This window comes from Ixodes scapularis, unplaced genomic scaffold, assembly GCF_016920785.2.
Source record: "Ixodes scapularis isolate PalLabHiFi unplaced genomic scaffold, ASM1692078v2 PGA_scaffold5__190_contigs__length_132052651, whole genome shotgun sequence".
NCBI classification, from domain to species: domain Eukaryota; kingdom Metazoa; phylum Arthropoda; class Arachnida; order Ixodida; family Ixodidae; genus Ixodes; species Ixodes scapularis.
In genome coordinates this window covers 25,016,872-25,033,351 of record NW_024609880.1, presented here as the reverse complement: position 1 = coordinate 25,033,351, position 16,480 = coordinate 25,016,872, and the positions used below count along the sequence as shown (strand labels likewise).

The 16,480-nt window shown below is 44.9% G+C and overlaps 1 protein-coding gene across 1 annotated transcript in view; it reads right to left on the bottom strand.

Moving 5' to 3' along the window:
• LOC120841730 (parathyroid hormone/parathyroid hormone-related peptide receptor-like) overlaps positions 1-14,677 on the bottom strand; it is a 327,477-nt gene extending 312,800 nt beyond the window's left edge. Inside the window, exon 1 of the mRNA XM_042293968.1 lies at positions 14,637-14,677. The gene's annotated coding sequence lies outside the window, so the exon portion shown is untranslated. The remainder of the gene's footprint in view (positions 1-14,636) is intronic.
• Positions 14,678-16,480: the final 1,803 nt, after the last annotated feature.

Sequence of the window (16,480 nt, the reverse complement as noted above, 5' to 3'; positions counted from 1 at the left end):
GTCAACACCGGGGTTCCAGAAGATGGTTTGTGCCAAGCTCTTCATGACTGACCTGCCTGGGGCCCTATGTCGCACTTTGTGGACTCCCACGGCGGCTAGGAACAAGGAAGTGACGTCAACAACGCAGCAAGCACATATTAAGTGTGGATTGGTAAAAGTCGCTGATGACGAATTTCCGCAGAAGAAAACAAAGCTCACTTTTTCTTTGTTTTCTTCTGCGGAAATTCGTCATCAGCAACTCTCACCAATCAACATCCAATCTGCGTTTGCTGCGTGTTTGACGTCACTTCCCTCTCCCTAGTCACCGTGGGAGTCCAAAAAGCGCAACATAGGGCCCCAGGATAGGGATAGGCGTCATGGAGCATAGCCTCCTGTATACTGATAATGCCTGCTCAATTGCCAGTTGCCAGCTATCACTACAAGGGTGTGTCGCCTTCCTATACAAGGCAGAAAATGTGAATGCAAATAAGCCTCTCGTGCGTTCTTGTATTCTTGGTGCTGTTTTTGGCATTTGTCGTGGTACCTGTGGGCAAGAACTTGCCGGGGCTGTCATTTCACGAGACCCCAAGCAACACTCGGGATCATGGAAAGTGACTAAAGCTTATTTTGAGGGAAAACTGCGTCCCAAATTCGACCTCCTATATACTTAATAGTGTGTGGTAGGCACCTTTTTGTGACGTACATGAAGGAAGGCTTGTCTGGTCCTCTTTCGTGGATTCTGCTGAGGTTCCTTTCAAAGCCCAGCTTGGCTCAGGCTTCTCTGGTGTCAAAGCTGGATGAGCCCATGTACCCTTCCAGGTCCTGTTTTGGTGCTGCTTGACTGGCTGTTACTGTTTACCTACGCACATCTTTCTCGCACTGCTTGAGGTATATAGTGACGGGCGCCTGACAACAGGCACAGTGCGTCATTATGAAACGTGAGCCCTGGCACAGCTAACACCTTCCACAGTGCTTATGTGACTTCGTAGCGGTTGTTACCCCAGAGGACCCTGACTGTTGCAATTCCTCTTCACCTTCTGAACTTTAAAACAAAACCGATTATGCAGCAAAACCAAAGCATGCACTACCTTTCAGCATTTTAGCACCGCTTCTCGGCATCATTGTCGTTGTTGCAATGCTTTGTTTGTTTGTAGTTGAGATGGTGATATCACAACACCTTCCTTGTCACTCATGGTGCTTGCAGTAGCTTCGCAGAACACAAAAACATTCAAACTGCATACACCTGACACTGCAGTGAAATTACCAAAATGTGAGGTTGCAATTTCTGCTTGCATCGGCCAGCTCCCCACAATGCGACATCGGGACGTGCCATGTCACAGTGTCATAGGACGCCAGCTACGATTCATGTGGGAACCATCATACAATGCCTGTCTTTGTTGTGCACGTGTTTCACATCTACTTTGCCTACTGATGCAATGAAAAGAGTTTTTGTTGAAGGCTACTGAGTTGGCAGGTTACAACCGCCTGAGCATTCAGCTAATTGGTGATTTCACTTGGCTACTCGTTTCAGTGGAATGTGTAATCTTGATTCTGTCTGTCCATAATCTATTTATTGGCTGGTTTGTTCGAAAGTAACTCAGTCGGTCTATCTAAGGAAGCTTCAAGAAAAAGCTTTGCTAAGGCAGCACTAGCCTCGACAATTTTTTTTTGTTGAGACCAAGATAAGGCCACCTGATTTTATTTTGAGCAAGCCAGCACACTGCAGAGGAGGAATGACCCAGATTTAGCATGGAGTTATAGGTTTCACATGAGCACATTCCATTTGTAGCTGAAAAAGAGATGTCACTTAATTAGAAAGACAAGTGAAATAAAAGCATTCTTAGGTATTTTGGTTAAGAAAGCTGTGCATACTTTAGCTCAGCTTTCAGTATTTTGGGTACATTTTGCTTTGTAGCTTTGAGTTTATCTATGATAACTATTAGTTCACTTAAAGCATGTAAAATACATTGGTTTTGACAGACAACTGCACTTGGGCATCTATCATATGTCTGAGCTGAGCCTTAATTTTTTTTTCAGCTGAAGTGTATCTCTCGCTTGGCTTGATCAGTATCTACTTCATGTACTGAATGGCTTTTTACAGGGTCGCGTTGCCACAGGAGACTTGTGCGCTTGTGGGTGTTCGGTGAGTGGTGTCACCAATCACCATGAGCCCCGAGCCCAGCATGGGTTCAGACCCCCTGCAAGCCTGGCTGTGCTAGGTGTCCCCGTGTCTGATGAAACTGGGGTCTTGGCAGTTGAGCCAAGCCCGGGCTAGGTTTCCTTCAAAGGCCACCCAGGTTAGGCAACACACCACCCCAGCCCACGCCCAGCACAAACAGGTGTCCTGCGTTGGCTCGCCTAGGACGATTCGGTCAGTCGCTTTGCTTCACCACTCCTTTCCTCTGACGTTCTTCTCCATCCCTGTTTTCAACCTCTCATCTTTCTGATGTAACAGAATTCTTTGAAAGTGAAGAGGAATTATATAGCCCATGGGTGTTGAAAACCACCAGGGTGTGACATGACGACACCAGATACTTTACTATGAAAATATCTCACCCCATGAGAACCCAATGGCCTGGACACAAAGAGGCTTTGCATGGTTGGAACGACTGGATGTGCAGCAGCCTCAGGGTTTTTGCCTTTGAATAGACCAATCTCACCAGCCAGTTTCATTAAGCCGCCGCTGCCACAATGCATCAAAGAAACTTAATCTGCATGTGGGAGAATCTGCTGGAGCTTTGCACGTGACGAGACGACACGGGCTGTCTCGTGCACTGCCTCCTGTGAACTAAAGTTATAGCGGCATCACGCATGCGTGGATTGCTTAGTGAGATCTGCCTATTGGGACAGTTGATGGCAACAATAGACGACTGTTCCCGTCTATGGTTGTGGACACCTGGAGCACTAGTTGAGACAGCTGCCTCTGCTGTCTCGGCAAACCCGGTATCTCGGCGTGCCCATGGCAGCCCTCTCCCTTGGTGCGGCATGACTGCTGTACAGTGTGGACGGTGTGATCCTCATGCATACTCTCAGATGCGTGGTGTCTACACCGTTAGGAGAGAAACATTTGGCAGTGTGGGTGCGCCGGCGTAAATGAATGGAGACAAATGTATTTTTCCTGGTGAAGCATTTGGTGACACTGTCAACTGGCATGCTTACAGCCAGGCTAGCAATGGCCGTGATAAGGTGACTCGCATCCCAAATGTCCCAAGATGTCTCTGTCACATTTCAACGACTGCATTAGATGTGCTTGCAAGAATGGGACATTCACAATAAAAATATAACAATTCACTCAAGATAGATATTAAACATATTTTTTTTAATGAACCTGTATATGCTTGTAGTTTAATTTCATTATCACTGCAGGATCAGAAGGTTAATTGACAACAAAATTTGATTGCTTTAATTTTTTCTAGTTTTGTAATTTATGGTTCTAGGTGCATCAGCAAGAAGACATAGGCATAGTTGCAAGTGATCACTCCGAAAGTTTGGGTCTATGCAGCATGAACTAATTGTATTTTTGGATAGTGATCATACCAGAAATAGCATGTTGCTATTTCAGCGGTTGCTGCTCGTGAACTCAGGAGACTGGAATTGCAGCTATTGCTACTTCAAGATGTAACGAGATTTCAGCTGCTCGTCAGACCATGGCCAGGCGGTGGAATGGATCCTCAATCCTTTGGGGGGCGTGCTTGTTGGTTTAGATTGTGAAACTTCCAGAATTCTGTTCGCCTTGCAATGTCAAAATGTTGAAAAAGATTTTTCGTGTGAAGCCAGCCTAAAACAAATCTGTTTGCTACATTGTTACAGGTTTGTCACCCTGTTTTTTTGTTTTGTTTTTTTATAGTGATTTAGAACTGTAGTGGGAAACACCAGTGCCCACCGCCGAGCACAGCACCTCATGTGGCAAGCACCAGCAAAAAGATGCGAAAGAGGGTTAGCAGATAAGGCCCACCATGTAATAGATGCCACCAGCCCGACAACCCACAGGACCACGTATTGTATGCAATGAATCAGTTGTCGTCGTTAACCTGTCTCGACCACGACATGCCGGCAGCGGTGGGATCCAGTGTTGCCCATGAGAAGAACAAAGGCTATATCAAAATCATAGGAGACAAGTGAACATTGCAGTATGCGCTTCTGCTATTTGTATTGCAGCCAACAACAGCTTGTCAGCTACCCTTGAATAGACCCTTTTCAAAAGTGTGCACCAGTTATACTATGTTCACCCTGCCGGACCAATCAGCCGCCTCCCTCTTATCACCCAATGATGTGATTGCTGCGCCAATTGTGCCAAACTGTGCCTAAGTGCTTATTCTGCTACACTTGCTACATTTGATCAAAATGTGAGGAATTTGCACCAACATTGCACCAGAACTTAAGTTCAATTAAGTAATACTGAAAATATAACAGCTGCAGGCCTCGCTGCCGGGGCGAATCGTTAGCGTAGGCTCGTGCGGGTTTTCAGGACTTTCGATAATCGTCTCAAATAACATACTATTCGATTTGATTTCGCACCAAGCACTGACAGTGCTTAGAAGTTTCACAACAAGTCTCGTGTTCGTGGTCTGTTCTGGTGGGTTAGTTAGCTTTGTTGAGTGCGCTTCTCACCGCGTGGTGTAATGCAGTGAAGCAACAATTGCAAATTAGGCGTCGCTATGTTGCGTGTCTTGCTTCGCCGCAGCACACCTGCATATTAAGGGGAAAGGTACTCCTCCAGAGCGAGACGGGGTGCAAGAAGGTATATATGGACTCTTGTAGGTTTATTTTTTATGGGTTCTTTCTTTCTGAATTAAGAGTTGCAGCTTTGTTGCAACCACCCTTAGAACTTGAAGGACACATAAATCTAGGTGCTCAAAATGATTGTATTTTAACATTTTTTTAGTGGGATTTCGTACCTAAAATCATCGTCCACAGCCGTTTGCGCTGTTCTTCATCAGTCGTTGTCTTGTTGCCGTGTCTGGTGCTTCCACAAGCAACTAAACAGCTGGTGTTTGTTCTCCTAATATTTGCCATCTCTCCTCACATTTGCAGTGATATAAATGAAAATGAAGTGTGCGGTTGTGCTCCAAGAGCTCTTTTTGCTTCTCCAAAATGAACTTTTGGCTGCTCAAACAGCTGCTCCAAAATGGCTATGACCAATCACATCACTGCTTTTATCACCTGATCCAACTCTTTGCGCGTGGGTATGGCCGGGAGCGTGATGATGTGGCAAAAGAGAGGCGTATGACTAATCTAACGAGGACGTAGCTTCCACCACAGTCTCAGCTTAGAGGTGAATGGAGTATGGTAGCTGCAGCACCAATTATCGAAGTCTGCCATTATTTGGGCACATACTGTGGCTGATGTTGCTTGATGTTACAGAGAAAATTGCCTCATCTCAATTAACTTTATGCGAAATTGCTTGGTAGTCTGACAACACTGAGAGCGTCACTGTTTTAATGTTAGCAAGCGTTGTCGGTACTGAAGCACGGTGGAGGGCAGTGTGTGATGGCGCGGCAGCTGTGTTTTCCGCCTTCTGGCCATGGAACGGGGACGAACAGTTTAAACAACCTACCGCAACTGTCTGATGAAACTTTCGGAGGCCTGTGCACACGCTGGCGACAACCCGCAGTGTGTAAGCTTGTACAGCAAAGGCGAAGGACTTGCTCCGCTGCTTCGACGAGGTTGTTGCCAGCGTGCACAGGCCTCCTAGAGCTTCATCAGACAGTTGTGGTTGTTTGCTTAAATTGTTTGTCCACATTTCATGGTCAGAAGGCGGAAAACAGCTGCTGCGCTACCGTACACTGCCCGTACGGCTCTCTCTGATGCCTCCACCGTGCTTTGGTACCGACGACGCTTGCCAACATTAAAATGGCGACGCTCTCAGTGTTGTCAGATCACCAAACAATTTTTCATAAGGTCTATTGAGCCTCTTTGACTGGTTGCCATCTTTTTTTTTAAACATGGCATATATCGAAAGCTTTTGGTGCAGTGATTCGTTCCAGGTTGGATGCAAAAGTAACCGGAATGAATTTCTGAAAGGCGGGCTGTTTGTAGTACCAGCTTCCGCCGCTAGCAGCGCTTTGCAGCACCTCTTCTGAGCGAGTTTGCCGACTGGCATTGTCTGCTGCAAATATTTTTTCCAAGCACTTCAAAATCTTTTTTTTTTTTTTTTTCAATGTCTGATATGAAAGAACAACATGGGGCTGTAAATTATTGCTTTAGGTAAAACTGTGCCAGAAACTCTTGTAATGCTTCAGAGAGCTTACAAGGAAGATGCTAATAAGAAATTGCAAGTGGTTTTCTCGCTTTAAGACTGGTGATTTTTTGATCGATGAGCAACCTCGTTCTGGGCGACCTTTAACCTCCTCAACTGAAGAAGAACACAAAAATATTTGGGCATTGATCACTCAGAGTTTGTTCCTCTTGGTGAATCTGTTAACTAGGTGTTTTACCGGAGAATTTTGCGACACTTGCGAAACTTAGTAAGGCAGAAATGCCCCGATAGGAGGGAAAGGGGGAATGATAGTTCCATCACAACAATGCCTCAGCAGACACTGTCCTGGCATGACACCGCTTCTCAACCTCCCATATTCTCAGGACCTCGCCCCGTGTGACTTTTTTCTGTTCACCCGTATGAAAAGTCTTGAAAGGAAATCATTTTATGGATGTGGAAGGTCCTTCAAGTCAGACATTGCAAAAAACAAGGAATGATTTTGAAGCGCTTGGGGAAATTCACAACATGGCGCTAGATCCTTAGCAGACGCCGCCGGTCGGCAAACTAACTTGGGAAGGGTGCTGCAAGAGGTGGATGCTGGTACTACGAATGCCCGGCCTCCTGAAATTCATTCCGGTTATTTTTGGGTACCCACTCATACTTTCTTTTATTGTTGAAACTTTGGTTTTATGGCGCAGTATCTTGCTTGGTGTAAACCATATCCCTTTTTGTGTCATACATATTTTCAGGTATTCTTTTTTTAAAATGGTGAAGTGACTGTGATGTTGCTTATTTTGATGACTTAATATGTTTGTAATGCATACATAACATTGTTTTTTGGTTAAACGTTCCCTGTTTCCATGTAAGTTTTCTGGTTTGTTTCATATTCAAAGGGTTGTTTCTGGCTTTTGAAAGTATCATTACTATAACTATTATAGTTTGATAGTCCGGTGCTGGAAAAGGACTCCTTTTCAGATTTCCATTTCCACAATGTGTCAAAAGTACCTACAAGGTTGTCTTATGAGTTTTATTTATTTTTTAGAGGAAAATATTTTCAATATAAAATTGTATAATCAGGTTTGGAAAATAAAAGAATACAAACAATTGCCACCTGAGCACTTTGTCTTCATTATAGCCACTTTATATATATATATATATATATATATATATATATATATATATATATATATATATATATATATATATATATATATATATATATATATATATATATATATACACAGTATAGTTTTGGTTGTAATGTCCTAATAATTTGAGCTTAATACACTGTTTATATCAAGTGTCCCCATACTTGAAAAGTGCCAACCTTTTGTTGTCAACAGAAAACTGAAAGATTTAAAATAATTTGATATCGGTGTACATGTTCCCCAAAAGCAGCACAAAAAAAAAGGAAGAAACCTTGGCTATGCTAGTTGTTTTTGTTTCTTTTACAGGTACCCCAATCCTTTTTTTTTCACACGAGTATAATTTAGGGGATTCTAAAGTGGAGCGAGTGGAGCGACTCATCGGTCACACGATCAACACGGGAAAGTGTGCCGCCAGCGTTTGCCCGCTACAATTGTCACCTATTTTCAAGCACTAAATTTAAGTGACGAATATAATCCCTGGAGAAGGGGAACAAGAGGGACAAAGGACAAACACAAATCTCCAAACACAGCTAGGTGACTGGTGCGCGACCGAAAAGATCCGCCTGGTCCGGGTATCGAACCCGGGACCTCTCCATTACAGGTGGAGCGCTCTACCAATTGAGCTAACCAGGGGTTAGACATCAGTAGAGCAAACGGGTTTTATCAGCCGCCACCAGTCTAACACCAACAAGGGTGAAGCTTGCAATTTTAAGGTTATGATTATAATGCAATTAAATGCAATTAAATTCGTCATTCTTGTCCAGCTCGCTTGCACATTTGCATTTAATTGCATTATAATCAAATTTAAGTGCTTGAAAAATTTAAGCCCAAACATATTTCTAGGCAAATTAAAATTGTAGAAACTTGTGTGCCTTTATTTATGGCTAAGGTAAGTACATTCATACAAAAAGAACAATGAAATTTCAAACCAGTAAAAAATTATTGAACATATCAAATATGCTACACTGGGCTTTTCTGCTACGTCCTTGCCAGCTGCAGTCTCGTGGCTTGTGGTATTCAAAGAAACAGTTGCGTCGCTTGCTCAGACTCGGAGTTACAATGCATTTCGCGCACACAACCGTGCTAAATGTGTTCACGCTGGGCACACAGTTCCTGCATCGAAGTCGGTTGCTCGCCATAGTTGGAAGATGCCCAACCCCGTCTTTTCTAACGTCATCTTGGGGATGACTTGGCGTGAACTTCCTCTTCTTCATCAGAGGCGAAGGCAGACTGACCGGCCATCCTCTTGGCGCATTTCCAGTAGAGATTGGGCTTTCTGATAAACTGGCAATGAAGGTTCTCAGCTTGAGTGGCCGCTTCTTCAGCTGATGGCTTTGGCGCCTGTGAATATTCCAGGCATTCGCGACACAGATGAAGGTAGCATGATATATGAGGTACGTGTACCAGAGCCTCAATCGAATAGTGTATTTGTACAGCGACACCTGATAATTATGCTGGTCGATCCCCCCCCCCCCCCCCCCCAAAGCTGTTGTACATACCAACAATTGCCGGGCGTGTGATGTCAATGTGGAGTTTGGTCTTCCGGTCATACCGTTTGACTTGCTGAATTGACTCAACAGAGACGAAGTTTGACACTAGGGTGACAGCTTTCCTGTCAAACCAGCGAACTACCACAATTCCTTTGTCATTGTCAACTCTGTAGTCATGTGAGCCTTGCCCAACTTTTCTCAGAGTCTTCTCATCCTGGAGTTTGCAGTCTCTCAGCTGATTTTGCCTCAGAGTTCCAACGTACTGCATTCCTCTCGTTAGCCCTTCAACAAGGTTCAAAGAGCTAAAAAAATTGTCAGCTGCAACCTTGAAGTCTTCATTTGAACGTATTTCAGAGCAGATGCTCAGGACAGTATCACCCCAAGTCCAAAAATGTAGTTTCCTTTGGAGTGGCCTTGGTATACCTCGAACTGGTAAAGGACACCGGTTGTGCCTGCCCGTCCCCAAAGCGTGAAACCCCACGGCATCGGTTTGTTTGGGATGTACTGTTTTAGCGAGCTCCTTCCTGTAAATAACACCATTATCACATCCACCGCATTGAACTCTTCTGGTTCAATGCTCTAGAGGTTGTGCTGGAATAATAAAATCCAAGGACGAATCTTCCACAACTTGTCCTCCTTCGCTCCTTTGGTGGTTTCCATGTTGTTTACAACATGCATGCATTGAATCAGCTTCAAGAAACGATTTCTCGACCTCTTGTCAGGGATAGGAGAATACCTTATCCCATTCTCGCAGTAGCATATGACGTTCGGCATTTTGTAAGCCCCATTTTCAGGTATATTCTAATATACTGCTCCAGCTCTTGCAGAGTTGTGTCACGGAGCTGCCGTATTTCTGCGTACTGTACACATTTGTTTGCTCCACTCGCATAGTGAGCACATCAGTCCTTAGAAACTGGCGGAAAAGGAACAATGGTGAATCTATGGCATCCGGCTCAAAGAATACTTTGGAAAATTCAGCATGACTGTTTTGGAGCAATTCCTTTCGCCATTTGTTGTATGGACGAGAAGACGAAGCTACAGATGATCCGAAGGAATTTTCTACGGTTTCTTCATCATCACTTGTCTCAGAGGGCTCAGCCACGGCGGGGGGACTAATTTTCGTCACTTTCCGACAGATCACTAAAATCGCTGACATCTTCGCCAGCGACGATGTTGTTCAATATGTTCCTAACTTAGGAACCTAAAATTAGAAGGAACAAATCAATAAAAAAAAAAACGGTTAAAACGTGTACCATTCAAAGCTTTACCAAGAAAACGTATCAGAATTGGTACAAAAATTTTGCCATCAATTACGACAAACTGTATCGAAAATAATAATGCTTTATTCGGTTTCTAAAAACCCGGGCGACAGTGAAAAGGCTATTGCCCATGCCATAGAGGCCCACTGTACCCGCTACACAGACATATATACATTTAAAAAAAGAAAAAAAAAATATATATAAATCTTTGTACACTGGGATTTGGGTCGGATTGAGTGTCAGATCATAGTTCTTTCAGATGGGTGGTTGCACATTTACACAGTTCCTTTATGTCCGCTTTGCTTTCAAATGTCCCTTGTGTGACGTCACTCGGGAGGGAGCGCCAGAGCTCGATGGTTCTCGGGAGGAGCGTGCTTCTATGACGCTCCGTCCGTCCAAGGAGGGGTTGTAGTTTATCGGCGCGATTCTTCCTCACATACCCTAGGAGAGGCGTAGGAGGGCCACCCAGCGTGCAGGCTAGGAGGCGGAGCGAAGCCACCTGCCTACGGACAGACAGGCAGTTCCACCCCACAGCTCCGAGAAGTTCCGGGGTGCCAATGTCCCTGTATTGCCTCAGCTGGGGCGGCGATTGGCGACGCAGGATAGCATAGGCCGCGCAGAAATTTGAAGCAACGTTACTAAGCGGACGGGACTCAAAAACAACAGCGAACGGAATAATGTGGTTGCGCAACACTTTCTGAGCAAAAAAAAAAAAAAAAGAAAGTGCCGAATTTAGGACGGCTTACTGTTTTTCGAGTAAAATGACGCCGACGGTATGCCTTCGAGCGAGCTGCTGCGTGCGGCCATCTTGCTCTAGCTGCCAGCGGCAGCCTGGCGGGGCCTTGCTGAACTACCCAAATCGGAAAACTCTGTCAGCGTATGAAAACCGATACTGCAGGCTTTGGTCTTAGCCATAGAGTTATTACAATAATAACGCTATGGTCTCAGCTTCACGCAATTTATTGTCACTTTTTGAGTTATCAAACTCCACGTAGCAAATATGATACGCTGGGCTTTGTGGGGTATATAACAACACAAGACTAAGAATTATGTTACCTCTAGCCGATTACTGACTAGGAATGCAGATATTATTGTAACCTTTGCTGCTATTACACGCGCGGAACGAGCATGGGGCAACATGGCATTAGTAAGCTTATCACTGCGTGAATCTGAAACCGAAACTGATCGGGAGCATGCCATGTGGTGTTACTATAGCCGATTACTTTCATATCATGGTGCCTTTCAAAGCGTTAGATTAAGAGAAGTGTCTAGCCGGCCAATCTAAGTACTCAGAACAACTGTATACTAATAATACTTGCAGATACTTTTTGTATTCATCAACTAAACAGCGGCAGTCACCTGCCTAATCCTTGTCAGAACCGGGTAGGGCATATATACGAATCGGGTCGGTTGGGTGGTCAGAGTAGAGAGTCGCGGTTGTGTTGTGTTGCAGTTGCTTGTGCCTTGTTGTACTGTTCATATGTATGTGCCCGTAACAGTGTTCGGTAACGTGGTTGGTGTGTTGGCGCATGAGTTGTCATAGGTGCAGTACGTACGTAGCTCTAGAGCCTCAGGAGAGTTAGTGAAGGAAGAGTATTTTTTTTAGTGCATCTAGCGGTTACTACTACACCTCCTAGGTGGCGCAAGCTGCCGCCTGATTCAATAAGCTAAGTGTTGTGAAGTCCTGTAGCTATTGACTACAAACAGCTGGCTACGGTCCAGCCGTCCAGGCTCTGCGGTCCACTGGGCTCCTCCCTACGTGCCTCTCAGATTGAAAACAATCGTAATAATTGTTTCACTCGGCCACCTAAATTATTGTTCTGTGTCGAAGAGCTGCGAAGTGCAGGCAGCAATGGATAACCACGTCGGTTGAGGTAGGCCCAAACAAGAAGAGATAGGGGAAAAAAAAAAAGAATGCGGGGCGTTGGTGCGAGTTGAACGCCTCCCGTCGTGTCGACGAAGGTGCCCAGCGATTCATCGCCGCAAACGACAAGCATACGTTGACTTCAATAAAGTCAGCATACCCATTCCTCGCGTTACGATTTCTTTTTTGAGCGTTCTCCGCCGGCGGTAAAAATACAGTCAATCTAGCGAGATGCCGTCGGGTGCAATCGCGACGATTCCGGCAAACACGCTGCCGTCCTCCCCGCTAATAGGTACGGTACCGGTGTCTAAGGACGGATGTTTAGAGTGTCTGGTGGCGCCTGGAAGACGTCGAATAGGCGTATGCGCCCTATTCTCTAACTCGGCCGAAAAGCCGCGCTGTTCGCTAGGCCTTACCGGGGAATCCGAGCCTCGCTAACCGTCCGCCATGTTGCTTTTGGGGGTAGTCAAATTTCACTACCTGCTTTTTGACTACGTGTGGAGTCGTCATTTTTACCCTAGGGGTCGTTATATTTGGGACAACTTTTTACCACCCCAAAGGTAGTCACCTATGACTACCTTTTTTTTTAGAGTGTATACTTTTACCCTTTTCCAACCTCCACCATCTAATGTTGTTTATTTTTTGCTCTAAGTGTGATGGTGAAAAAAGAACATTATTTGTATGTACATGCTGTCCTCTTTCGCTGCTGCGGGGAGGCAGAGGCTCGGTCAAGCAACAACTGAGTTGCCCTTTTCTATCTGTCTCCCCTCTCCAAACGGAGAGAAATAAAGATTTTCAGTTTGAGCTGAATTTCTAGATGTGCTATCTGACTCGATACTTGGAATTCATCCGCCCGACAACCGGCATTAACTGGGGTTAGAACCATTTCTTTGGTACTCTCACTGCGCTCTCCTCCGCGGATACAACTCGATCGAATGAGGTTTCAATGTTCTTTGAGCGTTGCCGGAATGAGCGTTTTCTACGCTTCGCCGGCTGCAGAGCGAACTGGTGTTTGCGCCTTTAGCGTGATCGCGGAGCTGCCCAATATAGTTGTTCTATTTCGACCCGCGTCCATGCGGTATCTAACTTCGTCCCCGCTTCTAAAAAACAGCCTACTCAAGAAATAAAAGAGTGAACGTACACCACCACAAAAGGTTATCCGTGCGGTGTTTATTTGTATTCTATGTAGAACAGAACAGCACATTAAATCGACGAGAACGAGCATCAGCTTGCGACTAGCAATTGCGTACGACACTATTCAAACTACAGCCAGCTTGCACAAAAGACGGATTCCTTGGACACCACAATCGTTTTCATTATCTCGACTAGGGAACAGGAAAGAAGCTGATTCTCAAAATCGGGTCAGCTATTTATACGGGAAGCGTTCACTTCCAAATTAAAAAGTAGGTGAGGGTGGGGGAGGGGCGGCGGGGTGGGGGGGGGGGGGGGCTTTTAGATCCGCTTTTGTATAGGAGGAAGGCTCGACGAAGTTTTCCCTTCTGTAATTTTGAGGCGCGTAAATAACGTAAAAAATGTTGAAACTGCCTTTTCCAACTTGCCTTCACTTAAAGCTTGCCGTAATATCAGAATGTTTAATTTTGTTCCGCTAGTTCCCGTTTTTGTTTGTCTAAAACTATCAAGCGAGGCACCTACTAAAATATTCTAATGCTAGAATGATACAATCATACGCATAAATATTTGATACATTTTTTTTAAACAGTCGGTAATATAGCGCGCGAGAACACAGCGCTCGGAGTTGGTAATAACTCAGTCACACGATGGTCCGCCGGCGGCGCTGCCGATTTTAACCGTCCCAGTGTTCCCTCATTTGGCCATGGTGGCGCTGATGATGAACCAATGGTAGCGCGCTCTAAAACCTTGCCCAGCGCCTATATGATCTTACCGTGAAACGCGCGCCTCTGCAGCTACTTGGCGGCTCCACTAATACATAGTTCCTAGTTTCCTACCCTCTTACACAGCGTAAGCGGAGGTGGGGATGAGGAGAGTAACATCAGCGAGTGTTCACGCAAATCACCTTAACTGCGCTGCTTGGACGATCACATATCTGAAACAAACTTGACTTTGGCTGGAGCTGTGCAGCTTTGCTCGTTCTCCAACGACATACGGATATGTTCAACACCTCATTAAAGTTAAAAGCCGGTGCAGTTAGCCTTTTTACGTCACAACGGTAAGATGAGTGCAGACACAGACTAGAAACGAGTGCTGTGTTTGCGTCTAAGCGGACCTCGTGTTCACTCAACGTGTAGGAGAACGCTCGGAGTCGGACCCTTGCCCAGTTGCTGAATTGACGTCACCCTACTGTGATGACGTTGAGGGGAGTTAGAGCAGGCTGTACCTGGGCCTTTATGTTTCTAGGCGGTGTATGCACATGCCGTATTCGTGCGAAAGAACGCCTAAGTTAGCGGAGGAGAACGATGGCGTCGCTCCATCAAAATGAAGGTGAACAACTCAAGGCAATGGAAACCTTAACTCACATTCGTCTCTAGAATTTGTCTTGAAGGTTATCTGCTGCCCAAACAAAGCCAGAGGATTGAGAATGTAGCTCGATGAAATCGTTTGTTTATACAAGTTCCCACGTAAGTACGCTACTTTCGAAATATACAGTTCCATCAATAGAAAAAGCTTTTTAGGTGTAACGTAAGACTATGAATTGCTGCCTGTATGACGCGAACTCACCGCCAGAGTCAAAGACTGCGCTGCTGTCATTCTTGAGGCAATCCAACATGGCCTCTTGAAGAGCACTGAGCTGCATTTTGGAGTCTTGATCGGCCAAGATAATCTGCATTTAAAAAACACCGAAGAAAATTTCAGTGTGATCACGCAGTTCTTTAGTAAACATTCCTTGTTTCAACCACCCAAAGAAACCAAAATTATTAGTGAAAACAACACCGCGGCAAACAAACATATGCGCCAAACGACAAGATTGTTTTCCAACATTTATCTTGTGTAGCAGAAAACTCATTTCCGGCATTGCGGCAAACCCGTGTTTACCTTCATCTAAAGCGGCAGAACTACTGCACGGAAACCTGAATAGAGCAAACACGTGTCCGTGTGAAAACGACTTCCGTGCTGGACACGTCGTCTTGAAACATTAGGGCCAGTTTGTTTTCCGGGCACGATCCAGATAAGGTCCCGTGTCGTGTATCGACCGCCGTCGCTTTTGCTGTTGCTGCGCTGTCGGTAACACATTTGTAGTTGTAACCGAGGTAGAGAAAAATGCAGACGGCATGAGGGCCCGGAACAAAAATAAATGGAAAAAGAAAGAGGAAGATTCAGAAAGCTTTCTGGATTTGAATAAGGTATCACTGCTTGATCCAAGACTACTCTTAGCTTTCGGGAGGGATACGAGCCCGCAAACCGGAGTCCCAAGCAGTACATTTCCACGGCCCCGGCTTAAGCCAGGTTGGCGCGAGCTAGAGCGAAATCGGCTCAAGCCTGGCCACATGTCGAGCCAAGCTGGCCAAAGTATGAGCCGGGCCTAGTGGTACTAGGGTAGTGAAGCAACTAATTACATGTATTTATGTTTCTGCAATAAGTTACAAATTTAGTACCTTAATATTTTGCAAGGTTCAATATCATGTTAGCAAACGTAACTTTGGCTTACTTGCATTCTCGTGTAAATCGCAATGTGGTTTAAAAACAGTTAAGTTTCAAAATTCTTGATAATCTCCTCGGGTGGGGGCACTGTTGTTTACGGAAGGCATTTGTGTATATTGGCAAGCTTGTGCAGAATCAGAACCTAGGCAATACTAGACCGGCTTTGAGCCGAAAAAGAGCAACGTCTATAAGGCTCACACTCCGGCCGTCGAACTTTCGGGATAGTTTCAAAAAGCTGCCACTTGTTGGTGTGGAATTTATCATGCACAATACCCGCCTATCAAGTGGTGCAGCAGTTCAACGACCCACAGGAGCTTGCCAGACTGAAACGTTGAAATGCCCTTAAATAATAACAACATATTTTATGATGTTAGTCTTCACAACTTTAATTCCAGATGTCTTTTGACGGCGTAAACTTGTTTCTGTGTAATTCATTTCGCACCGTAAGTGGCGATGACAATAGTCTTCGTTTAGATATACTTGCATTCGTAATAAAGACTTGTTTTGTCTCAATGTATTCTACTCACGCATATACAAGCTTGGTTACGTTATATTGCGGGTGTTCATGCACTGCAATATATTACGCTCACAAATCAGCACTATTTCGACTGCTGTATATAGAGACACGAGATCTACGCCACCGCCTTGAAACATGCAGTGAGTTGCGAGTAAAAGAAAACAGGTCTAAAGACTGAACGGCACGTCGGTAATCACACCACCTGTAGCCCCTCCTTAAGTGATGCAGTATAGTTTACTGTAATGCAACTTAGTTACCGTTAATAACTGTTACTATAACTGGTTACAATTGTAAGAACATAACTCTAATTGTAGCTTAATTACAACTCACCTCAACGAATAAAACATAAAAATTAGCGCAATTATTTTTGAATAAATTTATACCCCGCTATCGCTGGGGCATATCA